Source organism: Hypomesus transpacificus, chromosome 17 (assembly GCF_021917145.1).
Source record: "Hypomesus transpacificus isolate Combined female chromosome 17, fHypTra1, whole genome shotgun sequence".
Classification (NCBI taxonomy): domain Eukaryota; kingdom Metazoa; phylum Chordata; class Actinopteri; order Osmeriformes; family Osmeridae; genus Hypomesus; species Hypomesus transpacificus.
The window spans coordinates 4,652,029-4,676,434 of record NC_061076.1 but is presented as its reverse complement, the minus strand read 5'-3'; the positions used below and the strand labels follow the sequence as shown (position 1 = coordinate 4,676,434).

At 48.3% G+C, this 24,406-nt stretch overlaps 1 long non-coding RNA gene across 1 annotated transcript; it reads right to left on the bottom strand.

Annotated features, from left to right (window-relative positions):
- Nucleotides 1-1,930: 1,930 nt before the first annotated feature.
- LOC124480063 lies at nucleotides 1,931-24,043 on the bottom strand. Its single transcript, XR_006957504.1, has 3 exons — nucleotides 23,559-24,043; nucleotides 12,140-12,238; nucleotides 1,931-4,401 (listed from the first exon to the last, which is right to left on the bottom strand). It is a non-coding gene; the product is annotated as an uncharacterized LOC124480063 (long non-coding RNA).
- Nucleotides 24,044-24,406: the final 363 nt, after the last annotated feature.

Here is a 24,406-nt window from a genome sequence, read left to right as displayed (position 1 = left end):
CCCTCCCTCCCTCCCTCCCTCCCTCCCTCCCTCCCTCCCTCCCTCCCTCCCTCCCTCCCTCCCTCCCTCCCTCCCTCCCTCTCTTGAGAGGGAGAGAGAGATACCTCCCCATCTCTCTCTCTCTCTCTCTTTCCTCTCCCTCTTCTCTCTCTCTCTCTCTCTCTCTCCTCTCTCTCTCTCTCTCTCTCTCTCTCTCTCATCTCTCTCTCTCTCTCTCTCCTCTCTCTCTCTCTCTCTCTCTCTGTCTCTCTCCCTCACTCCTGCCTAGAAAGACTGCCTTTCTTTCAGCTTGGCCCAGGCTAATGCAATTGAAATAAATTAGTGTAATTATGCTCCATATTGGAGATTGAAGAGGCCAAAGTAGTTTGTGGGTCCGAGGGGTTGGAGGGGTTGAGGGTTAGAAGGGTGGAGGGTTGGAGGGGGTGGAGGGGGTGGAGGGCAAGAGCACAGTGGGACGTGGGAGGGACGCGGGAGCAGGGAAGCTAAAGGAATGGGGGGTATTTGCTGACGGGAATAACTAATTCATCAGCTACTTTTTGCTATTTTATCAGCGTGCATTCTTGCATTTATGACATTATAGATAATCAAATAAGAGGGCTGTGGAATGCCGCTTCTGCTCTCAAAATGTAATTTCGGCTAATGTGAAAATAACCGCTCTTCCCCACCCGTGCTGCCACCCTCACCCTCACCCCACCTCCACCCCCCAACCTCACCAAGCCGGACCGTCCTCGAAGGCCCACTGCCCCCAGCGTGGAGGAATCTGCCCAGAGACCCAACAGAGTTGTCTGGGCCTGTTCCAACCTGCTCCTAGAGTTTGTGTGCTAAATGCTAATCCAAAGCTATTGTCTTGCCACAACAGCAAGCTCTGCAGCTGGGCTTAGACTTGAAACACATGGCAGATCAGACAGCAGATCGATCATCCCTACTCAGACAGAGAGGACAATTCCCCAACACTGACATATTTATGTAAAAAAAAAAGGAAAGATACAAAAACAAATCCATGTCAATAATATATTTCCACGCTTTGATACTTTCCACTTCTGAGGGAATTTGGTGATGGGAGAGAGGGGGGGGGTGTGGGATGGGGTGGGGGGGGGTTCTACAAAGGCCTGACCAGAAGTATGAGTTTGCTGACCACAGTTTTCCTGAACCCGTTTGCTGGGCCCTGGTCCACTATTATGCACGCAGAGGGGAGGGTAATTAAAGAGAGCTGTCGCCGTGGGGTCACCAGGAGGTGCAGAGACGGACGGACCAGGAACACAAACATGCATCAGAAAGGCAACACCCAAAAAAGAAATCAGTGTAGGTGTGTGTGTGGACGTGTGTGTGTGTGTGTGGACGTGTGCGTGGGATGCGGGCATGGGGCGCGCATCGTTTTCCAGAGGGGTAGCACGAGAAAGGGGGTCAAGCCACAGGTGCAGTGAGTTGACCTGCACCCCCCACCAACTCCACCCACCCCCACCCTTCCCCCGCCCACCTACTCTGTCATCCTCCTCCTCCTCTCTCCGTCCTCCTCCTTCTCCTGCTCTTCCTCTTCCCAGGCTCCGTCCATCCCGAACCCCAACCCTGTGGAGAGGGTGGGACCGGGGGGGGGGGGGGGTGGAGGGAGGATGGTGTTGGGCCGGGGGGGGGGGGGGGATGCCTCCATTTGATCTCTGCTCAGGGGAGCACCAGACCTACTCATCATCTATATCCTGTTTGGGGAGGAAGGCGTTTGAAACCCATCTGTTCCCTGCTCCCCAAAGGTCCCATCACCAAGGCATGGACGAAGAGAGAGAGAGGGAAAGAGAGGAGGAAGAGATAGGACGCGAGAAGGGGAGATAGTGAGAGAGAGAGGGAGGGAGACTCTCCTACTAACTCTCAGTGGAGTACAACTCAAAGAACAGGACTCTGTAATGTATCATTGAATACATTCTGATGAAAGAGAAATTTGATTCCTTTATTGATGTTTTCACAGTATAAACATACCAGACGATCCAGCAGAAAAACCCACGCTCTCATAAACACCTACAGTACACATCCACAGCCTCCCACACAGGTTTAGATGCTTCAATGTGAATCAATAATCATGCATCTGTATGAAAAGATTGAAAGAACATTCTTTATGAGAACAGCATGCCTCATAAGAAATTTTCCTTATGATGAAGTCAGTCAGGTAGTGTCATTTGGAAACTGGATCCAGAAGTTGATCAGCAGATGTATTTTGAATATCAAATGAACTTCTTCTAAAGAAATCTTCATGAGCAATGATAAAAACTAATATAATTTAACCATACAAAATGTGTAGTGTATGTATTTCATTTTTTGGGGACCAAACAGGATTAAGTGTAAATTGAGTTGGATCATATTTTTCTTTTTCCAGACATACCTGTGGATCAGATGAGATGTGACTGGCATGCGGTGTATTGACAGCACCAGCACGTCAATACTCAGACATCTGCTTGTCAGCAAGGAAGGAATGTGTGATAAATCTATTAGTCCCAATTACGCTCATAATTGGTAAAGTGTTGACCATCTCTCGTCCCAGCTGGGCACAATGGAAAAAAATTGAGTCACACACTCAGAGGAGGAGGAGGAGGAGGAGGAAGGAGGAGGAGAGGGTTGCTGAGGAAGGAGGAAAGGAGGAAAGGAGAGATGGAGGAAGAGAGGCGCACAAGGGAGATGAAGAAATGAAGGAGTTAAAGAAGGCGTTGGGGAACAAACAGGAGCATTAGGTGTTGGAAGAAGGGATTCAAGTGGATGGGGAAACGAGAGGGAGGGGAGGGTGGATGTGCAGGAGGAGGAGGAGGAGGAGGAGCAAGATATTGGCTCAACCCTCTGGTCCATCTCTACTGTGCATTCAGTATTTCTAATTGAATTTCAGGAGAACATCATGATACAGTCATTCAATTAGTCATTCAGATTCAATCTTGGACACATGTTTTATTTGAAGGATGTTTAAATGAAGGCACTTGGATATTTTCATAAATGCTGTCGTTGCTGATGCACTGTCGGTTGGCGAGACATCAAAAAGGAAGCAGAATCTTGGAGAAAGAGATGATTCCCCCAAACCAGACCGCAAATACCATCAAACCAAAGCTGTACTTACAAGAAAATGTTTTATGGAATCTAATATAAAATGAATATCACACTATGTAAGTCTGTAATCCTTCTCTCACGGTTCAACATAGTGAAACAAGCTAGGGCAGGGACACAGCACATTTATGCCAATGCGATGTCATAAAAAAACGTTTAGAAGAGAGGGCTGAAATTGTCTGAGCCCATAACCTGAGAGCCGGTTAGTCAGTCACAGAGGAGAGAGGGCAGGGGGAGGGGTGGGGAGTGGGGGGAGGGGGGCTCGCTGGGGGCTCCCTCAGGAAGTTATTAGCTGTGTCCAACCAGTGGCCAATAAAACATACAGATTACATGCTACCTCAAGCCTGACCATGGTAGGGGACCCTGCTGTAATGAGACTGTGTGTGTGTCTGTGTGTGTATACGTGTAGGTCTGTGTGTGTTTGTGTGCGTGTGTGTTTATGTGAAGACGTGGTATGTGCGTTTACGTATCTACGTCTGTGTAGGTGTTTTTTCGGGTGACAAATGAATATGTGGGATGTGTCTGAGTATGTGTTTGTGTGCGTGCGTGTATGGGGCCCAACAGGTTGCAGAGTGCCTCCCTAGTGAGGCCCAGTAGCAGCCCAGTAAGGTGTCAGCTTCCCCCTCAACGCTGCCAGGGCTAACCACACCTCTACCCCCCTCCCTTGCCTCCCCAGGAAACACGAGTCATCAAAGGGGGGCTGATTTTTACTCGACAGACAAGGAAAGAATTACCGCACAACACGGTATGTTCTCAACAAACCCTGATACCTGAAACATGAACCGTTGACCTAATTTGTTTTTATGTAACATTTCTGTTAATGCCAAGAGGGGCAAAACATGCAAATAAAAAGCAGTTGTTTACATGAAACACAATAAGACACCCAGGGACACAAGAATAACATCCATCGTTCATTCCCCTGCAGCGTTATGGTCGTTGGATTTTAAACCAACGTTTCGGATGAAATAGTCTGATGTCTGAAAACCTCCACCAATGAGAAGAATGGTAGACTTCCTGACAGCCTGGAGGAAGGGATAGGGAGGAAGGGGGTTGAATCCCCTTGTCCCTAAGCAGGGAGCCTGGTCCCAGACACAGAGAAACCTCAACCACCTCAACCCCCCCCCCCCCCCCTCCCCCCCCATTGCCGCCGTCTCTGAAAGGAGCAAAGTAACCACGTCCTCCTGGGGTGTGCAGTGCTCAGCATTCGATTCCGATTTCAGCCTCACATCCAGCCCTGCCAAGCTCCGGCCTCCAGACACAACAACACCAGGCTGGAAACTCAACCGAGTCCAGGGAACACCACTTCAAACTCCTCCCCGGGGGGGTCTGCTGGGGCGAGAAGAGATAGAGGTGGAGGAGGGAAAGAGATGGGGGGGGAGGGGGGTGAGGGTAGAGGGAGAAAGAGAGAAGGAAAAAAAAGCAGTTGTAGTGGATGTAAGTGGAAGCACATTGACAAGCTGCAGACAGGATCCACGTTATGCACATTTAAAAAGCTCAGTTCAGTTCCAGTGCTTGGTAAGAACCTGTTGAAAAGTGGGTCTTTTGCGTTTTCTCCGTCTACACTCAGCAGAAGAACTCACCACGATAGCGATAAGTGTACAAGTTTGTTTTACTCAAAATGTCAAGCTTCATGAAATTGGTTGAATGTGTAAAGTTGTGAGCACAGGAGGGTTAGCCACTTGGTACTGTACTGTTGCACCCTGGCATAATTTCTCTTTTGGCCCATTTCAGAAACCAAAATACATTTAATGTCATATATAACAGATATCAGATATGTACAAGGCATTGCACAAATAATCAAAGACCTTTAACTACTTGGCATCGTGTTACTTATTAAAACTGTTCCACAACATTCTAGAGCACGAGAAAAAAAAATTAGCAGCTAACAAGTCTGGAGATCAAGTGTTAGAGGTGAAGAACGCAGGCAGGAGACTAATTGCTATCACATTCAGTCATGGGTGTTTAATTTGAGCTCTGAATTGATTTCAAAGCAACGAAAAAGGCACACACTGGCCCATCTCCAGAGCCGTAGCAAGACAGTTGGCTAAGTTTAATCTTAAGGCGCTTCAGAAGTTCACACTGTGGAGAGAAATGAGCGATGAAGAGAGAGAGAGGCCTTCGATTCTGAGACGTGAGACCCTGAGCTTGAATGTTTGCAGCGGTCAGAACTTAGAGAAGGAGAATCCTAGCAGACGTGATGTGTTTACATGTGCCTGACCAATTCAATTAACCAAACTAGACACACACAAACATCAACACACATCAGAATGGGATTGTCTGACTGCGGTAAATCAGACCACAGGGAGATTGCACGTACATGCCTTCCATCCAGGAACAGCATTTTAGAAAGCAACACAAACATGGAGGAAATTCTAAACTGAAAACAGAAAGGAGTATCTTATTTGGCCCGGTTTGTGCTTTGATGTTTACTGAGAATATTTATCCTACTTAGCCAACTAACAGCAGTGACCCCCAGACAAAAACTCGAATGGATTCCCTGAATCAGTCATTAAGCGATTGTTAAAACCACTTTAAATCTACAGTCGGCATTTTCCACCGGCTGGCCTCGTGTCCAGAATGACGCATGACGGAATCATAAGGAGTTCCTGGCTGTCAGTGGCAGCTCGTTTCTCTGGGTAAGAGGGCGGACAGGACCGGCAGTGCATCTCCTCTCTGCTGAGCGCCGGGGCGTGAGGCTGCCTTTGTTTGTTGAGGGAAAACACCCATGTGTAATCAGACACACACACACACACGGACACACACATAAACACACACACACAGACACCGGTGTACACACACATGCACACGCACGCGTACAGACCCACACGCACACGCCCGCTGGAAGAGAGGTGTGTCCGAGGGTCAGGTTTGCACACACTGTGTGGTCCAGCCTCCAGAGCTGTGCAGGGAGCTCAACCTCACCCTTGGTCAACAGAACACAACTGAGAGTGTGTTCCACGGAACCTCCACGGAACGCCTGTGTTCTTTCCCAGAGAATGACTCAAGTTCCGACCTGCAGCTCTCTCTGTTCCACAGCCACGCCTGAGGGAGCCAATGGCAATCCGGGGTACTTTCATGGAGGCGGGATTCTGACAGAGGATGATGAGTCAGCAGAAAGAGAGAGTGTGTGTGTGTGTGTGTGTGCGACACAGAGAGAAATACAGAGAGAGAGAGAGAGAGAGAGAGAGAGAGAGAGAGAGAGAGAGAGAGATGATAGAAGGAGACAGAGAGGCCCAGAAGAGAATTCCCTTCAGAGCAGTTTCAGATTGAAGGCTGTCGAAAGGATATGGGCGTGGCCTAAGACAACATCATCCATCTCAAATGAAACAAGGATGGTCCCTCGTTCCCCCACCATGCGCACCCTGCCCTCCCCTGCTCACCCCTTCTCTTTTCCGACTATTCCCTCCCCCCTCTCCTCCAGACCAAGGAGCCTCTCGTCCCAGACTGTGCCCTTCAGTGCACATGGCTGCTTCACGTCCAGCTTAGAGTGATTATCCAGGCCTTCCTCTCCGACAGGTGCACCGTCACGGTGCCTGTCTGCCTGCAGCCTTCCCCCCTAACCCCTTCCCCCCTAACCCCTTCCCCCCTAACCCCTTCCCCCTAACCCCTTCCCCCCTAACCTCTTCCCCCCTAACCTCTTCCCCCTGCTCCATAACCCCTGGCACTTACCACCTACCCCATACCCCCTTTTCACTGTTACTTGAACCCCCCTTTCCCCGACCACTACACCTTACTTCCAAGGCAAGCAGGCAGGCAGGTACGCAGGCAGGCAGGCAGGCAGGCAGGCAGGCAGGCAGGCAGGCAGGCAGGCAGGCAGGCAGGCAGGCAGGCAGGCAGGCAGGCAGGCCATATTAACCACTGACTGGTAACTGTGAGTCTGGATAGATGTGACAGAGACCAGATTACTGTGAGATGGCTGTCCTACTCTGGGTTATGCTTTCCCATAATGGTAATGATACAGAAATACAAGATGTCCACCGTGATTCATGGTCTCCGGGTTAACCACAGGCAGTGGCGTTCTTTCAAGAAGAATCACACATGGCCTACATAAATTATGAACTTGAAAGTTAAAACATTCAAATAAAACAAATATTAGACAGACCACATTAAGTATCTGGGGTTCTGCGAATACTAAGGGTCTAAGTCTTTTTCTGCAGTTGAAATTGGGCTGTAATTACTTTGAGTCTCAGGGAATCAACTTTGGGTTTTTACAGTTGTAAGCACTTAAGGAAAATTATATTCTTGGCACCTGCCTAGCTACAGCACTGTTGCTTGACTTCTTCCCAGGTCTACACCAGCCTGATGGAAATAACACCAGCAGCCACAGCCAGAGCACCAGCTTCAGTATTTGGCAGGAAACACAGCTCCAGTCTCAGTACCAGCCTCACTGTTTGGCATCAACACAGCCTTTGAGACCATAAAACAGCCAGACAAGCCGTCTGAAGGCTTTTATATTTGCATTCTAGATGTATATCATGTTCTTTTCTTTTATTCAAGGGAGGAGGGCGTAAAGGAGACGTTTTAAGGGGTAAAGACCTGAAACCGAAGAAAATGAATAATAGTGATTGCAAACCAGCCCGTGGTGATTCTGTTCTGGCGCCAGGTGATGACATCACAAGAGCTGGGCAGAAAACAGAAAGTGAACGCACGGAGCCAGCTAGTGTTCGATAAGCAGAGCAGCTACTGCAGGCACATTTGAGTGTGAAAGCCTGTCCTGCCTTGGACAGATCTGATGGACCAGCTGAGGCGGTCGTTAGTAGGTTGGAGATGGCGTCGCTGTCATCTGCCTATTGCTACAGGCAGTCAGTTAAACTCATAAAAACATTCACATTACTTTATGACCATGAGTGAAGAGCAATGTTTGGAGAGGTCATCTTTACAATGCAAACTTATTTCACTCACCCCTTCCCTCCATCAATATCACGCTAATGTCAAAGGCAAAAAGGCATTACAGAAGTTATCCAAAATATTCTGTGGCTGCGCTTCATAAAGCTACTTGTGGATAATTAATCAAACCACAGGTGGTGTCTAACGGGTGAGTCTGAACGGAGACAGGGAGATGCAAATGGGACTCTTTGCATGGGATTTTGCATTTGCAGACATGTTGGAGGGCCGAGGCAGCCGCGAGTGAGCGGGGCCTGGCCGTGCTCGAACAGGGAGAGTGAAGAGCCTTTGAATAACCAAATGAGCCAGGTTTTCCCATGTGCTCCTCTCTCTCCAAGCCTGGTCATTTGTCCATGCAAAGCAGGTCGCTCTGCTTCGATGCTTATCGCTAGCGTGTCACTGCCCCAGCGGCAAAATAAGGAAATGAACGCTGCTGGGCACTCATGACAGTTACTTCACCATCCAGACAGACATTTTTTACTTCCCTTTATTGAAGTTGTTATTTTTTTCCTCTCCATTGATGATTAATCGAATGAGTGACTTACTATTGCGGCATTGCAGTATGTTCTCTTTCTGTACTGACTATAGAACTGCCATCAAAGCCCATACGATTCAGCATACTCCATAAACACTATACAGACACATGATGTTCATGCCCACGACACACGCGCACGCACGCTCACGCACGCTCACGCAGGCTCACGCACGTGCAATGCAGACCCACTGCTGTGGGTTCTGTTGTTGAAAGAAAAACCCTTGTTGTGGTACCCCTCCCTCCCCCCCAAACCCTCAACCGCCCCCCCCCCCCCTCCCCTCCCACCCCCCCCCCCCTCCCCCCCCACCTCACCCCCCCTCCTCCCCAGCTGTGTCCTGGGGTGGCGAAACCCAAACCAGAGAGCTCTCTCTGCTCCTCCACCTCTCAACACATCCTCAGCACGGCCCTTTGAAAACAAACCACGCTGGCCCCGAGACAACCCCCCCCCTCCTCCTCCTCTCCATCGCTCCAAACCTCTTTTTTTTCCACTCTCCTCTCCCAGCCTCTGTCCCGGTCTCTCTCCCGGTCTCTCTTTCTCCGTCTCCTCTCTTCACCTCTCTCACCCCCCCTACCCAACTTTGGAGCTCTCTCTGTCTTCTGTGGTCCCCCCCCCCCCCCCGCTCTCTCTTGCATGTACTGCATATCCATCTTCGTCTCTATCTCTCTCTCTTAGCCTTCCCGGTCGCTGTCTGCCCCCTCGGTTGTCTATCTGAGCACGCATGCCCCACACTCCAGTGAGACGCAGGAAGAAGGTTGGGAGGAAGGAGTATTGGAGAAAGGTAGGTAGTGAGAAGGGATGGAGGAGGGGAGGGAGTGAGGAGGGATATAGGAAGGGAGGGACTTGAGGGTGAGGTGTCTTTGAGTCAGGGAACCATAGAATTGGAATGATACATTGTGGGGGGATGAGCTCCAGCCTGAAGTCAGTCAGGAGTGCTGTGAAAGTGGACTGAGGGGCAACGACAGCTATCTGACATGATGAAGATTCATTTTAAGGCCTGTGGCTGGGGACAATGGCTTCAGGAAACCACCACAAAACCTTGTGATATCCATCACTCTCTCTCACACACGCACACACACACAACATACACGCACACACAGCATGAACACATCCATACTTATTGAAACTATTAGTGAATTGATGAGGTCCAGTCGTTCCCAGCTTCCCACACTTTGCCATGTGGAGACGTGGAGAACCAGATGTCTGGAAGGAAGAGGAACTCGGAGATGCACCTCCCTCTGCAGCGCGTCGCACATGACAGGCACACAGGCGCGCTCGCGCACGGAAACCAGCGCATGGAATCCGCATGGCAAACGACCCAACGCTTAGTGTCAGTATCTGATGCATAAGAATGACTGATTAGCAAGGAAAGGCCTTTCCTCGAAAACACGTGAAGAGTGGGTGCTAGGCCCAGACTCTGAGAATGAAATCCCCAGTCTGTCCAGACAACCAGTCAGACAGCCAGTCAGCAAGGAAACCAGCCAGCCAACCAGCCAGGCATACAGCATTCATTTCTTCAGTCAGCCGGTTAGCACACAGACAGACAGACAGGCAGATACCCAACCAGCCAGCAGTGCTCTCAGATAGACGTAATAACCAACCAGCCCATCACCTATACAGCCCTCTCACACACACAACCTCTCAAAAGGCTAATCTCCACTGGCCTTGGGCAGAACTCGTGAGGAGGTTGTCCAACGTGCCACCAACATCCAAGTGAAACTGCTGTCTACACAACTCAAGGCCCACGACCTCTTGAGATCTCAAACCATTTCCAAGAAAATAGATTGAAAAAAGGTTCCTTGTGGAGTTTTTCCGATGGGCTGTGAGGACTGTAGCTGGGGGTCTGAGGGGCGGGGGGTGGGGGCGGGGGGGTGGTGATAAGGATGTAGCCGAGGGTGGCTGGGCAGGAATACTAAGTGTCTGAGGGACACCGGGCTCTTTCAGGGGGAAGCAGGCCTGGCAGGGGAGCCGGCTGGCCGAGGAGTAGCAAGCAGCCTTTCTACGAGCACACTGAGGCTGGGACTGAAGACCTTGTTATCAACAGAGGACACAGCAAAATTAGAGCACGGGGAAGGAGTGTGTGTGTGTGTGTGTGTGTGTGTGTGTGTGTGTGTGTGTGTGTGTGTGTGTGTGTGTGGGGGGGGTTATATGTGTGTAAGGGGGGGTGTTTGTGTGTGTAGGTGTAGAACTCATAGACAGTGTAATAGAAACACTCTGTCTGTCCATGTGTTGTCATGTGTGTGTGAGAGAAAGTGTGTGCGTGTGTGTTTGTATGTGCAACATTTCGTGTGCTTCTGTGTGTGTGTGATGGTGTACTGTATGTGTGTGTGCAATAACAGGGGATTTCCTGACTATTAAGTACACCAGCCACAGACCAGTATTCTAAGATGAAGAGCAGTTCAGATATCCCAGACTCCTCCTCGCCAAACTCCCCCGTTACTCATTTACATATTTATTTTATGGTTATCAAAAGGGTTGTTTATGAAACATGACAGCATCGAGAAAACATATGCAAAGTTCATTCAATATTCATCAGTGTTTTGGTCATATGTTCGTGGAGACTGCATATATTATTTTAAACAGAGCACCCTCTGCAAATGATTCTAGGAGAGAATGGAGGCTTTGCAACATTATAATACAAAAAACAGCAAAAGTGTCCCCCAACATCCGTTCTCAACTTCAAGGGCTCTTATCTCACGCAAGGTTGGAATTAAAGCCAGACAAAGTATCTAGCAAAGATTTTGAACCATCCTGTTAATTCATCCTAATTTAAATCCCTAAAAAGTACTCCTAGCATGAGTTCAGCAACGTACAAACAAAGAAAGGGATGATACGAAAGCAGATATGCCAGCCCAACAAGACGGTGCCCTGCATTGCTTCCTCTCTCTTCGTTCCACCCGTCTCTTCCAGTCCTTTCCTCTTTCACTCTCCCTCTCCACTTCCTCCTTTCTCTGAGAGCTGAATGAGGGTCATCTTACCAGCGCCCCTGTGGTGATACAGTAAGCCCACATTCTGGCAGCACTTTAACCTGCAAAAATGTCAGATTCACCGAGATAACGGCATCTTTCCTCCCTTGGCCTCTCCTGACCGCCCCACAACCCCCTCAGCTATCTGAGGTCTCGTCATCAGCGCTCATCTCCCTCTCTCCCACCCCTCTGGAGGGGCACGGCTCCAAATGACAGCTTTCCAAGCAGTAAATTCATGTTTATGCTTTGTGTGCTTCCAGCAAATAACAACCGTGTTCTAAATGGTGTTGAACATGGACTTTTTGAAGTGTGTGTGACTTTGTTTCACTTGCATGGATTGTCAGTGTTGTTGTTTGTTTCTTATCATGTGATGCACCATTGTCACGGCGATGGAAGTGTCGCTCACTTGTTAGAGTGTGGGCAGTCGTTTAGTGGAGGTCGAAGCGGTTGTTTTAATTTTTTCATTTGTTTGTTTGTTTGTATGATTTTTGTGGCAAAGGGGGGTTGTTTCAGGGGCGTGTCTATGAGTGCGGGCCTGTGTTTGTGTGTGTGTGTCTGTTTGTGTGTGTTTGTGTGTGTGTGTCTGTTTTCCTGTGTTTGTGTGTATGTGTGCCTGTGTGTGTGTGTGTCAGCTCTGCAGCCTGATATTCTGGGAACGGAGGGGTCTGGTTGTTGACCCACCTGCTCCCTTCTCTCTTCAGCTGGATCTGGTGGGATTTCAGCAGCTGCATCCCCTCACAAAGCGCCTCTTTGTAATCTTCCCGGGGCGCACGAACGCAACTGCAACAAGAAGAGGAGAAGTGAGCGAGGGAGGGAGGGAGGGGCAGTCATAGTTCTGCTGGGCTATATGCTGTGTCATGTGCGTCTTTCAGCAGCGTTACATACAGTAGCGGGGGGGTCCTGCGAGGGAGTGGTGTTCCGGCACCCATACAAACCCCTCACTCACACATACACACAAAATAGATACACATTACACTCACACACACTCCCTGCTAAGGACACACCCAAACCTAGTTCAAGCATGCATGAAGTATGGTAATAGAATGTTCTATATTATTCAAATGAATTCACTTGAAAGTTCATGCAAAGCAACTTTTGCAAATCAGACCTGATGTAGACCAGAGAAGTGGGTCATATGGTCCAGATAGAGAGTGACTGTACTAGATGCAGGCAACCTTTGACATTAAGGTCACATTAGCTCCAGCATATGGTATAGTTACACAGGAATTGTTGTGTAGTTAGACTGCATTACAGTTTAGCAGTATTAGTTATTACACATTAGTAGTGAAACTTGGTATGGGGTATTCAACCTTAGTATAAAGGTTAATGTCATGGCTGTTCCTTTCTACAAACACTGTTTTTACTAAAGGTGTTGCTTTTTAGCTAGTTGTTTGGTTGCTGTTGTCACATTAATGTAAAGTGTTGCAGAGAAGTAAGCCTTTGGATTCTTATTAGAAAAGCTTGCAGGAACGTTTGTCTGCAGTCTGCCATGTCATATGCACCTCAATAACCCAGTCACCCCCCATGTTACCAGATTCCACCCAGTCAGTCATCTCATGTCCCTCCACCTCCTCATATCCACCTTTACCTCCTCCTCCACCTCATCCTCCTACTCCAGATCAGGTTTTCCTAATCTGGAGTAGGAGGTTGCACATTTGGTTGTCCAAGTACATGATACCTGAGGAGTAGAGGGGGGTGGAGGAACAGAGGGCAGGAAACTGGAATGACTGATGGACAGAAGGGCAGAGCTACAGAACGCGGACGAACAGAGGGGACAGAAGGAGAGAGAAATGGACATAATCAAGGCCAGGATGGAGGAGAGACAGAGGGTGGAGACATGGAGAGAGGCTAGATGTCTGACTCTAAGGGTTTTAAATCACCCTCTTTCTTTCTTCCCTCCTCTCTCTCCCTCTCTCTGGCCTTCCCGCTCTCTCTTTCGTCCTCTCTCTGCAGCTCGCTTTCAGCAGGGGGGGGAAGTTAGAGAGACATATCATTGTCAAATTACCGATGATTGATCCCTGACAATAAGCGGGGGAGGGATGCCTGCAGTCTCGGGTACAGTAAGAGAGCCACAAACATCAGGCAAAGCAACAGTCCCATGCACAGTACACAGGCAGGGTGGAACCTCAGTCGCCACTCTGGTCCATAAAGCAGAGTCTAGTTAAGTCTGGTGCCTAGCAAGCAGCTAGATTTACAGTGAATATTAAATCTGTTCTAAGCTGTCTCTGGGGTAGTCATTAGTAGACACCCGAGGTACCAGGAGGGCAGCACGCCACTCCTAATGTTCCATTAAATCAACCAATACTACCAGATTAGCCCTGAAGCAGAGTCTGAGCAGTTAGAGGGGAAAGCACAGCAGCCTTCAGAGGACATCAGACATCAGTCTAAATTTGCGGGGCGGAAAAGGAGAGAGAGAGAGAGAGAGAGAAAGAGACAGAGAGAGAGAGAGAGAGAGAGAGAGAGAGAGAGAGAGAGAGAGAGAGAGAGAGAGAGAGAGAGAGAGAAAGAGAAGATGGAGAGTGAGAGTGTGGGATGTGTGAGTGTTTTGGTAGGATGTGTGTGTGCAGGACATTGAGTCAGGCGCACAGAAAATAGCTGCATAGTTATTAAACTTTGGGGGCACATGAATCCTGTGCGGTATTTGGGGCTTTTTTGGGGGGTTTTCAAAAAAATTCCATTCAAGGAAAAATCCATCATGGTGGCTTCATAGGTGTTTAAGACTTTTTTGAGAAAAAAGAGAAAGAGAATTACAGAGATAAAGCAACAGAAAGCGCATGAGAGAGAGAGAGAGAGAGAGAGAGAGAGAGAGAGAGAGAGAGAGAGAGAGAGAGAGAGAGAGAGAGAGAGACACACACACACAGACACAGACAGTAAGAGAATGTTTTATTGAATTGGATTTATAACAGCACCATGTCCATTATCCACCACCTGTGGCCCATCAGTTCCACTGTGAGTGCACGGCCCCAACACAGCTGAGCAGGGTGCGAAGCCAGCTGCAGTGACCTGCACAGGCCTGCTGGCACAGACACAGAACAGGAGGCTGCAGTGGACCACTGTTTCTCTGTTTGTTTTCAGGATTACACACACACACACACGAGCACGTACACACAAGCGATGCAAAACGCGCACACACGCACACACACACACAGAGAGACATGCAAATCGCACACAAACACAGCACACACCCAGGATAATTAGCGGCAGTCAGGTGAGAGTGAGAGCTGGATCAGAGAGATGCTGATTTAATCATCAGTTTGTAATTCCATCCATGTGTTGACGGTGCAGAGGTCTGGACAGCATGCTAGAGGTCAAGCTTTCAACCGCCAGCCTTCCTCCCTGTGGGAAGACCTCTACCACAGAGAGGAAACCATTTCATTCCTCCTTCTACACCTTCTTCATCCTTTAGACAATGGTGGCTCACCTCCCAGTCACCAGGGTTTTGAAATTCCTCACACACACACCTGCATCTCCTTTACCTGATTAGATATGTCAGTCTATATATACCAGCTTAGCCTGTTTCTTCACTGCAAAGTCTTGTTAGTGATTCTTTACCTGCAATACCGAGCGTTACCTGTCATCGAGATTTATGTGTGCCCAACCTTTGTTTGTGTCTCGACCATTCTCCCGCTCTTCCCTTTGGATTCTTAGAAACCGACATAACGACCCCTAATTGACAGCCATGCCTGCTCTGTGCCTAGCCTCTGACATCCCTGCCAGCCCCTGTTCGACCCAAGCCTGTGACCCGACTATCCGTTAGATTTGCCTGCCTTGCTCTGTTTGCCTGTTGACGACCTGTGCCTGCTTGACGACTCTAAACTACTATTAAAAGCCTGCACTTGGATCGCTGCCACTTCTCCTGAGTCCAATCATTACCTCCTCTAGACCTCTTGAGGACAGGAAGGGACCTCTGTCAACCCAGCTTGGATGTCAAATACTGGTGTGGCTGGCTCATCTGTTACGAGAGTAACGTTTTTATCATGGTAGGATGGATCTCAAGATCAACCCCACACGACTGTTGGTCGCTCCACTGCTGTGATTTGCATGTGAGAAAAAGGTGAGAAAAACTGTTGGAAATAATGAAACAGTGACACCAGGATCTACTTAAACACATGCTGTGGCTGGAACCAACTTCCTGTTTTACTCTGCCTGAGGCAAACTGGGGCGTAACAGAGTTGTCAACTTCAACAAACGAACTAGGAACCTAGAAACAGCAACGCCCTGGCACACACGAAAAAGTCCTCCCCGCTGACCTCGCCTTAGCATGGACAGGTGTGCAAGTGGAACGGTCCGTCAGATTTTTAAACTGGGTTACATAAGTTCTCTAAAGTCCAGGGAAATGTTGCTTTGTAAATGCAGTGGACCAACTTCTGGTGTGGTCACTTTTTGGCGTACTTAGAAACAATGTTTTTTACCGTATTAGCAGTCAGATGTCAGCTGCAGAGTTGACGTACAGTAATATTTGTACAGTACATGCACTGTTTTTATGCACTGTTTTTGTTTTTTATTTGTAAAGATCATATGACATGATCTCAGTCTCTAAAGTATGGCTGATAAATGCAAATCACATGATCATCGGCCCTGGGCCCTGTTAGCAGCTGGCCGTTAGCATCACACAGAGCACCATCTTATTTACCCCACTCTCCCTTCTCCCTCGACCCCTCCACACCCAGCCTCCCACTGCCAAAACCAGGCCATCCATTAACCAATCAGAAACATAAAATTGACAGTTCAGAGAAGCCTCCTGAAATGGAAGCACATTCCTGTACTGTAAGGGCTATATTTACTCACACATCCCCGACTGGCATCCAATGACTCGATTACAATTAACGGTGATTGGCTGGAAGGGGGGGATTAGGAGTTAGAGGATGATTATAAGGTTGGGAGGGGGGGGGGGGGAGCACATTCCCCCCATGATGACATCTCATCTGAACGCCTCTTGATCCAATTACTGGTCTTTTAGGGAGCACATCTGAGGGCTTGCGGCTGACTGCGTATGTGTACGGGCGCTAATCTCCAGATAATATTGTAACGTTGTTTTCCACCGCGCAGTCATGCTGGCCCTGATGGGTGTTTATAGGCTTATGAGGTTACACATGAACTGAAGACGGCATTTATGAGCGCTTCTGGGTTGCAAACTGTTTCTGTGGCTGCAAGGCTGCAACCCCCCTCAACCTCAGCCCCCCCACCGCCCCCCCCCCCCCCCCCACACACACACACCGCCCCCCCCCCCCCCCCCCCCCCCCCTTCGGCCCCCTCGTCCCCTTCCTTCTTGCTACAGTACTTCCACTACAGAATCCCTTGATCTGCTGTCGCAAGCGGCAAGAGGAGAAATCAACACCCATTCGATGATTTAGTTCATTCCTTTTTTCGGGAACATGGGCTGAACGGCACCCAGAAACGGAGCTAGAAGTACACTCCGTCTCTGCCACACCCCCACACATAATCATCTAAACACACTGCTTACGAGACTGCTTTCGTTTATGGGTCACAATAGACTCCATATTACAGGAATAGGTTAGCCACAGTAATATTGGATAACACTTTCGTCAGTGTCCACGAGACATGCTTGAGGCTAATCGGGTTTAGCGCCAGGTGTGCAGATGTGTTTTGGAGCACTGCTACTAAACTCTATTACTGTAAGGACCAAAAAGGGACATAGGCGTGAATCAGGCTGTTATCCATATACATATCATATATAATATAATGGAGCATGTCAAAGTAATAGGTATATATCTTTGGTATGTCCCTCTCCAGTGACTCCAAGTGCAGACTTTTTTAGTACGTGTTTGTGACTGTGTTTACGCTTGTGGCCTATAGTTTGTGTGTTCGTGTTAGCTCGTGTGCACACCGTAAAAGGTTTGTGTGCGCGTGTGTTAGAGCACGCGTGCGCGGCCACCCGTGTGTGCGCGTGTTTTAGAGTGTGTGTGTGTGTGTGTTTGTGTGTGTGTGTGTGTGTGCGTGAGAGTGTGTGTGTGTGTGTGGTGGTGCTGTACACAGCGTTGTGACTGGGGCTCTTCCTTGGTTTAATTATCCTTAAGTAAAAACAACCCACAGGAGAGTTATGTTAGTGCACGGAGCCAAGCGCTGTGAGCCTGTCCCCAAGCCAGATGAACTCTGGCGGTCGCGCTATTGTGGAGGAGGCCTTCCTTTTCCCGTAAAGTCGAGGGGCGGTTCTCTTTTTTCTACCCCCCCTTGCACAACCCAACCCCCCCCCCCCCCCCCCACAAAAAAAGACTACATGTCTTGTACCATCTAATTCACAGGCAAATTAGGAAGATGATTTAGGAGAATCTGGGATCAAAAAAGCAGACAATCTGGAAGACTGAGCACACCACAAGTTTTATCTGGACCATCTGCAGAGGGAGGAGACAGAACACACAGAGAGAGAGAGAGAGAGAGAGAGAGAGAGAGAGAGAGAGAGAGAGAGAGAGAGAGAGAGAGTAAGGAGTAACGGAGAGAAAGAAATAAAGATGTGTATGAGAGAGAGGGCAAAAAATAAAGAGAGAGCGCGAGGGAAAGGAGAAGGAAAAGGGGGGAAGTACATCGAAAGAAAATAAAAAAGAACGTACAGTATACCCCCTACTGTTCCCCCCTCCCACGTCTGTCTGGGGCTGGGACATGACACAGGATCAAGATGAGGAGTGATCCCCCCCCCCCCGCCCCATGTTCCTGAGCACTTATCCTGTCACAGAGGAGGGCTAAGCAGGGTTGATCATCACATGTGCACAGGGAAGCACAGATGACAAGACCTGGCCCTGGGCCTAAATTCCTGGTCCCCACCACAATCACCTTGGAGAAACGTGAAACACAGACGGGCTTCGTTGTGGCTGCCGCGAGAATCGTCATCCACTTCACATACGAGATGCATGGTACTGTTGGTTTCCATTGTGGAATGTCTGTTTCATATCTGAATGCACATGAAGGACAGTGCATAGAGACCGATGTCTTTAAGACATACAAGTCTGAAATAAAACCAATATAAAGGAGAAGAAGAAAAGGAAAACATTTCGAAAACATGAAGGGTCAGACAAAAAAAGAAAACACTTGTCTCTCCCTCGCTTCCATCTAACTCTCGTCCCAAAGTCTCGGAGTCCTTCTATAGTAGGGATCAACACAACAAGCCTTACCACAGGACAGTTACGGGTCATGGAGAAACACCCTCTAATCTGGAAGTACTGAAGGCCTTTCAATGCTCCTGACATTCAAACCAAACTAGGCTTTAGGCCAAACACACCCTGATAGGTTGGGACTAATCGTTTCCTTCAGTCTCAGACAACCCCAACACATCAGCCGCCACCCACCGCCCCCTCTGCAACCGCCCTACCCCGAACCACCCCCTCAACTCCCTCCACCCAACCACCCTCTCCCTGCGTCGCCTAATAGGTCGATATAAAACCTGCGATTGGGCCTGTAAACCCCTCATTAAGGTGTTTTAATAGAACATATTTTAGGAGAGCTAGGGGGTCAAGGGTCGATAGGTGTTCCCTAACGCATGGCAGCTGTCAGGGAGTGGGTGGGAGGCTTATGTGATGTTGGGGGGGGCAGCAGTGATTAGAACCAGCCCCCGCCTGCTCCCACATCCTCCAGACCACGCCCACCTGACTAAGTAGACAACCTGGAGAACACATTTGGCAACGGGTCAACAAATGAAAACATCCCGCGTCAACTCACACCAGAGGGGCGGGACAAGAGGGGAGGGAGGAGGGGGGGGTGGGGACCATACAGTGCCCTCCAAAAGTATTGGAACAGTGAGGCGAATTCCTTTATTTTTGCTGTAGACTGAAAACATTTGGGCTTGACATCAAATAATGAACGTGAGACCAGAGATCAACGTTTCAGCTTTTATTTCCAGGTATTTACATCAGGATCTGATGCACAACTAAGAAAATATCACATTTTGTTTGAATCCACCCATTTGTCATGTGATCAAAAGTATTGGAACAGATATACTTAAAACATATTTAAGTGAATAAGACTTAATATTTAGTTGCAAATCCTTTGCTTTCAATAACTGCAGCAAGTCTGTGACCCATTGACGTCACCAAACTTTTGCATTCTTCCTTTTTGATGCTTTCCCAGGCTTTCACTGCAGCCTCTTTCAGTTGTTGTTTGTTTTGTGGGGTTCCTCCCTTCAGTCTCCTCTTAAGCAGGTAAAATGCATGCTCTATAGGGTTTAAGTCTGGAGATTGACTTGGCCAGTCTAATACCTTCCATTTCTTGCCCCTGATGAACTCCTTTGTTGTTTTGGCAGTGTGTTTTGGGTCGTTATCTTGCTGCATGATGAAGGCTCTGCCAATCAGTTTGGTTGCATCTTTCCTTAAATTGGCAGACAAAATGTTTCTGTAGACTTCCAAGGTCATTTTGCTGCTGCCATCATGTGTTACATCCTCAATGAAGATTAATGAGCCCGTCCCAGAAGAAGCCATGCAAGCCCAAGCCATGACATTACCTCCACCGTGTTTCACAGATGAGCTTGTGTGTTTGGGATCATGAGCAGTTCCTTTCTTTCTCCAAACTTTAGCCTTTCCATCACTTTGGTAAAAGTTAATCTTTGTCTCATCAGTCCATAAAACTTTGTCCCAGAATTTTTGAGGTTCATCTCTGTACTTTTTGGCAATTTCCAGCCTGGCCTTCCTATTCTTCTTGCTAATGAGTGGTTTGCATCTTCTGGTGTAGCCCTTGTACTTTTGTTCATGAAGTCTTCTGCGAACAGTAGATAGTGATACCTTCACTCCTGCCATCTGGAGGTTGTTGCTGATCTCACTAACAGTTGTTTTAGGGTCTTTCTTTACAGCTCTCACAATGTTTCTGTCATCAACTGCTGATGTTTTCCTTGGTCTACCTGTTCGACGTCTGTTACTTAGTACACCAGTAGTTTTCTTCTTCTTCAGGACATTCCAAATGGTTGTACTGGCTATGGCCAATGTTTCTGCAATGGCTCTGATTGATTTTCCATCTTCTCTAAGACTCACAATTGCTTGTTTTTCACCCAAAGACAGCGCTCTGGTTTTCATGTTGTTTTCACCTCTGAATACAGTCTGCATAGACAAAACCTATCTTACCCAATCTGAACCTGAGTGTAGACATTCAGTGGTATTTATTGATTGAATAATGTATGTAATAGGACACACCTGGGCAACAAAACACACCTGTCAGTCACATGTTCCAATACTTTTGCTCACGTGACAAATGGGTGGGTTCGAACAAAAAGGTGATATTTTCTAATTTGTGCATCAGATCCTGATGTAAATACCTGGAAATAAAAGCTGAAACGTTGATCTCTGGTTTCACATTCATCGTTTGATGTCAAGCCCAAATGTTTTCAGTCTACAGCAAAAATAAAGGAATTGGCCTCACTGTTCCAATACTTTTGGAGGGCACTGTATGTGATAGATGATTTGCTTTAATGTGTGTGAGAAGAACTTGGCCGAACCACGCGATACAGCCATGGACGGTTGAGGGTTTTCAGGGCAGAAGACCTGATCTCTGTGTGAGCTGGGTTCCTGTTTTCTACAGAGATGTGCAAATGACCCTAGTCAGTAGCTGCTGGCTGCAGTACTGTGTGACTTCATCTCAAGTCAACCACGTCCTCTCTCTTGTTCAACACATGGTGACGTTGGCTCGTGGCGTTACGTTGTTAGTACGAAATGTGCTCTGTATGGAAAGTTTGCTTGATTGAATGATCGATTGACGGTTGCCCCCCCACACACACATACACACACACACACGTACACGCACACGCACACCTCTGCATGACATCACAGTCCATACTGGATTTGAAATGAGTCTACTGGCTGCTGTTGTTATTAAACTGACCACCATACAGTTTGTTCTGCAAGCGGGTTCTGTCTTTCTACTGAAAGCTCATCTTAATGCCCCGACCCAGCCTACAACCAATCCTCTCACAAACCCCTCGACTGCATGACCAGCCTACTCTGGACAGAGAGAGCACATTCACACACAGGTCTTGCAACCTGTTGATCATACATAACGTTTAGGTTATGATATATGCTTGTGCCCGGGCCCATGCATCCCCACAGCCTTTCTTCAAATGGATTGGTCAGAGCACCGAGCGTGCTTAAGTGTATTGAAAAGCAGCGAGGCCACACTAAAGATGTAAGTTTCCTGTGGGCGATTGCGTAATTTAATTTCGTATGGCGCATTACTTAAAAGCAGGAGGGTATTATTTGCGCGTGGGACAGAGCAGAGCGGCACCCTGGAGACTTAGGAAAGCACGGGGCCCGAGCCCTGGCTCCAAAGGAGACTATCTTTACCCCCCCACTTCCCCCTCTTCTTGAAGATACCTCCAGAAGGACGAAAATGAAAACCTTCCGCCTCTCTTTGGGACGCTCAAGGTTCACGCGCAGTCGCCCCTTTCCCTCGCTTTTTTTCCCTCCCTCCCTCCTTCCCTCCATTCCTCTTCTCCCCCGCTGTCCTCATCAAGGAACGAGGAGTGCAGAGCAGCAGGATCTAACAGAGCGCGCTCCCCACAACACAGAGCCGTGAAAGCAGGCACTCGCCGGTCCCTCTTGGCCACCTCTCCTTCTCACTCTCTCGCTTCAGCTCTCCCTCGCTCCGTGTCTGGCCCTCCACCTCCCGCGCTCTCTATTTGTGTTTTTTCTCTCCTTCCGCCTCACCCTCTCTCTCGCCTCTTTCTCGTTTACCTTTCTTTCTCTTTCCCCCTTTCTTTCTCTATTATTTCCCTTCTCTCTCTCCTCTCTCTCTCTCTCTCATCTCTCTCTCCTCTCTCTCTCTCTTTCTCTCTCTCTCCTCTCTCTCTCTCTCTCTCTCTCTCTCTCTCCTTCTCTCTCTCTCTCTCTCTCTCTCTCTCCTCTCTCTCTCTCTCTCCTCTCTCTCTCACTCTCTCTCTCTCTCCCCCTTCTCTCTCTCTCTCTCCCTCTCCCCCTTCTCTCCCCCTTCTCTCTCTCTCTCTCTCTCTCTCTCCTTCTCTCTCTCTCCTTCTCTCTCTCTCTCCTTCTCTCTCTCTCCTCTCTCTCTCTCTCTCTCTCTCTCTCTCTCTCTCTCTCTCCTCTCCCTCCTCCCCCTTCTCTCTCTCTCTCTCTCTCTCTCTCCTCTCTCTCTCTCTCTCTCTCTCTCTCTCTCTCTCTCTCTCTCTCCTTCTCCTCTCTCTCTCTCTCCTCTCTCTCCTCTGCCCCCGTTCCACCTCTCCTGACACCAGACCCCGGTGAAACCTCAGGGCCAGCCCCACCATTTGGCAGCTCCTGAAAGCAGCTGTCGGATGATATTTCCCTTCCTACCAGCCGTCCCTGAGCGGTCATGCTTCCTCACAATGGGTGAGGAAGGGGGGACTGAGCAACCCCCCTGGTTATCTGAGCTGACCTCTGGTTTCTCTACACTGGTTAGTCCTGTCGGTGGCCATATGCTGTTGTACCAACACGGACCCACAGTCAGGTAGTCTGGTTCTGGCCAGGGTAGCGACCCACACACTTTGGCTAGTATGTGTCGCTCCTGTCGTGCTCTGCACAACACACTTGATCCATCTGGGTTGTGTACCCTCTGACCTTTAAGGTGACCATCATTCAGTCCTTGGTGGATGAAACACATGCACATGCACACACACACACACAAACGCATGCACACACGCACACACACACACACACACACACACACACACACAAAGCGCTCCAGCATGTGTAAAGAGTGGAAGCAGGTCTTAGAATGCAGCCAAAGACCATCAGACATGTTTGACAGCAAGGATCTTGGCTTTCTATCCATTCTGTAACATGCACTGGACTTGACTCCAGCCATCCTTCATGAAGCCTCAAAGAACAACCACAGAAATGTGGAATTTAGATTGCATCACTTGTGTGGTACAATAGAATGCACTAAAGCAAAAAAGGAAACAATCCACATAGCTAACAGATTAAGAGCATTAAGGCTTATGTACATTCTCTTGAAATGAGGAATTAGCATTGAGGTTTGTTCATGTTTATGTGTACGGCCCATCATTATGTTATAGAATACCCAAATGCTTTCATCCACATGCTTTATCTAAGAGTCCAGTCCCTCTCTTGAGCTCTCCAGACTGCATGCCATCTTGGTATTGGTAATCTCAGTAAATGTACAAGCTGTTTCTTACCTCCCGGCAGCACAATACAATTCCTCTCACAGAAGCGCTAGTTAACCCCCAACATATTCCACATTGGCAAGGATCTCTCCCGTCACATGAAACAGTCCTTGCTTTCCAATCCACAGGTGGACATGCAGTGAACACTGTTTAGAGTGAACTAAACTGTCCGCCAACTGAATTATATCTGCTCTCTTCCCGGGAGGGCCAGGGATACAAATGAAACTATACTGTACACTGACACAAAGACTCCTTTAACAAAGGTTGTGATTCCATCTCTCCCCTTCTTATCTGCCCTTCTCTCTCTGTGCTGCACTCAACATCATAAAGGGTCTGGTTCATTTTTTAAGTCACATCTGTTATTTTCCTTCCTCCTGGATAACAAACAGACTTCTGTGGGAGTTTATGAACTTCCTCCTCGGTGTTTGGAGTGTGTAGAAGTGCCTTTAACAAAAGAACCTTTGCCATAGTACCTGGGCTCACTGGCTGTCATGGGACCTTGTTATCGAGCCACCAACAGAGACCTTTGTTTTAGTGCAAGTACTCCTGACTGTCTGTGTGTCCCACAATGTTTGAACAAGAGTCCTGAACATTTGTTTACATTCAAATTCAGGCTGTATTTGTCAATGCATACTGTATGGTACACGACTTATTTGGTACTGTCTGGAATGGAGAGAGAGAAAGAAAGAGAGAGAGACAGATGGTCACAATATTCATATATTAAATGGAGGATTCCATTTTAAACATGATAAACATGCAATATATATATATATATATAATGGGAGATTCACTATATCACTATAGGACTTAGAATATTGACTTCCTCATCTGAGGCATGTTGACCAGACTGATGAAAAAGT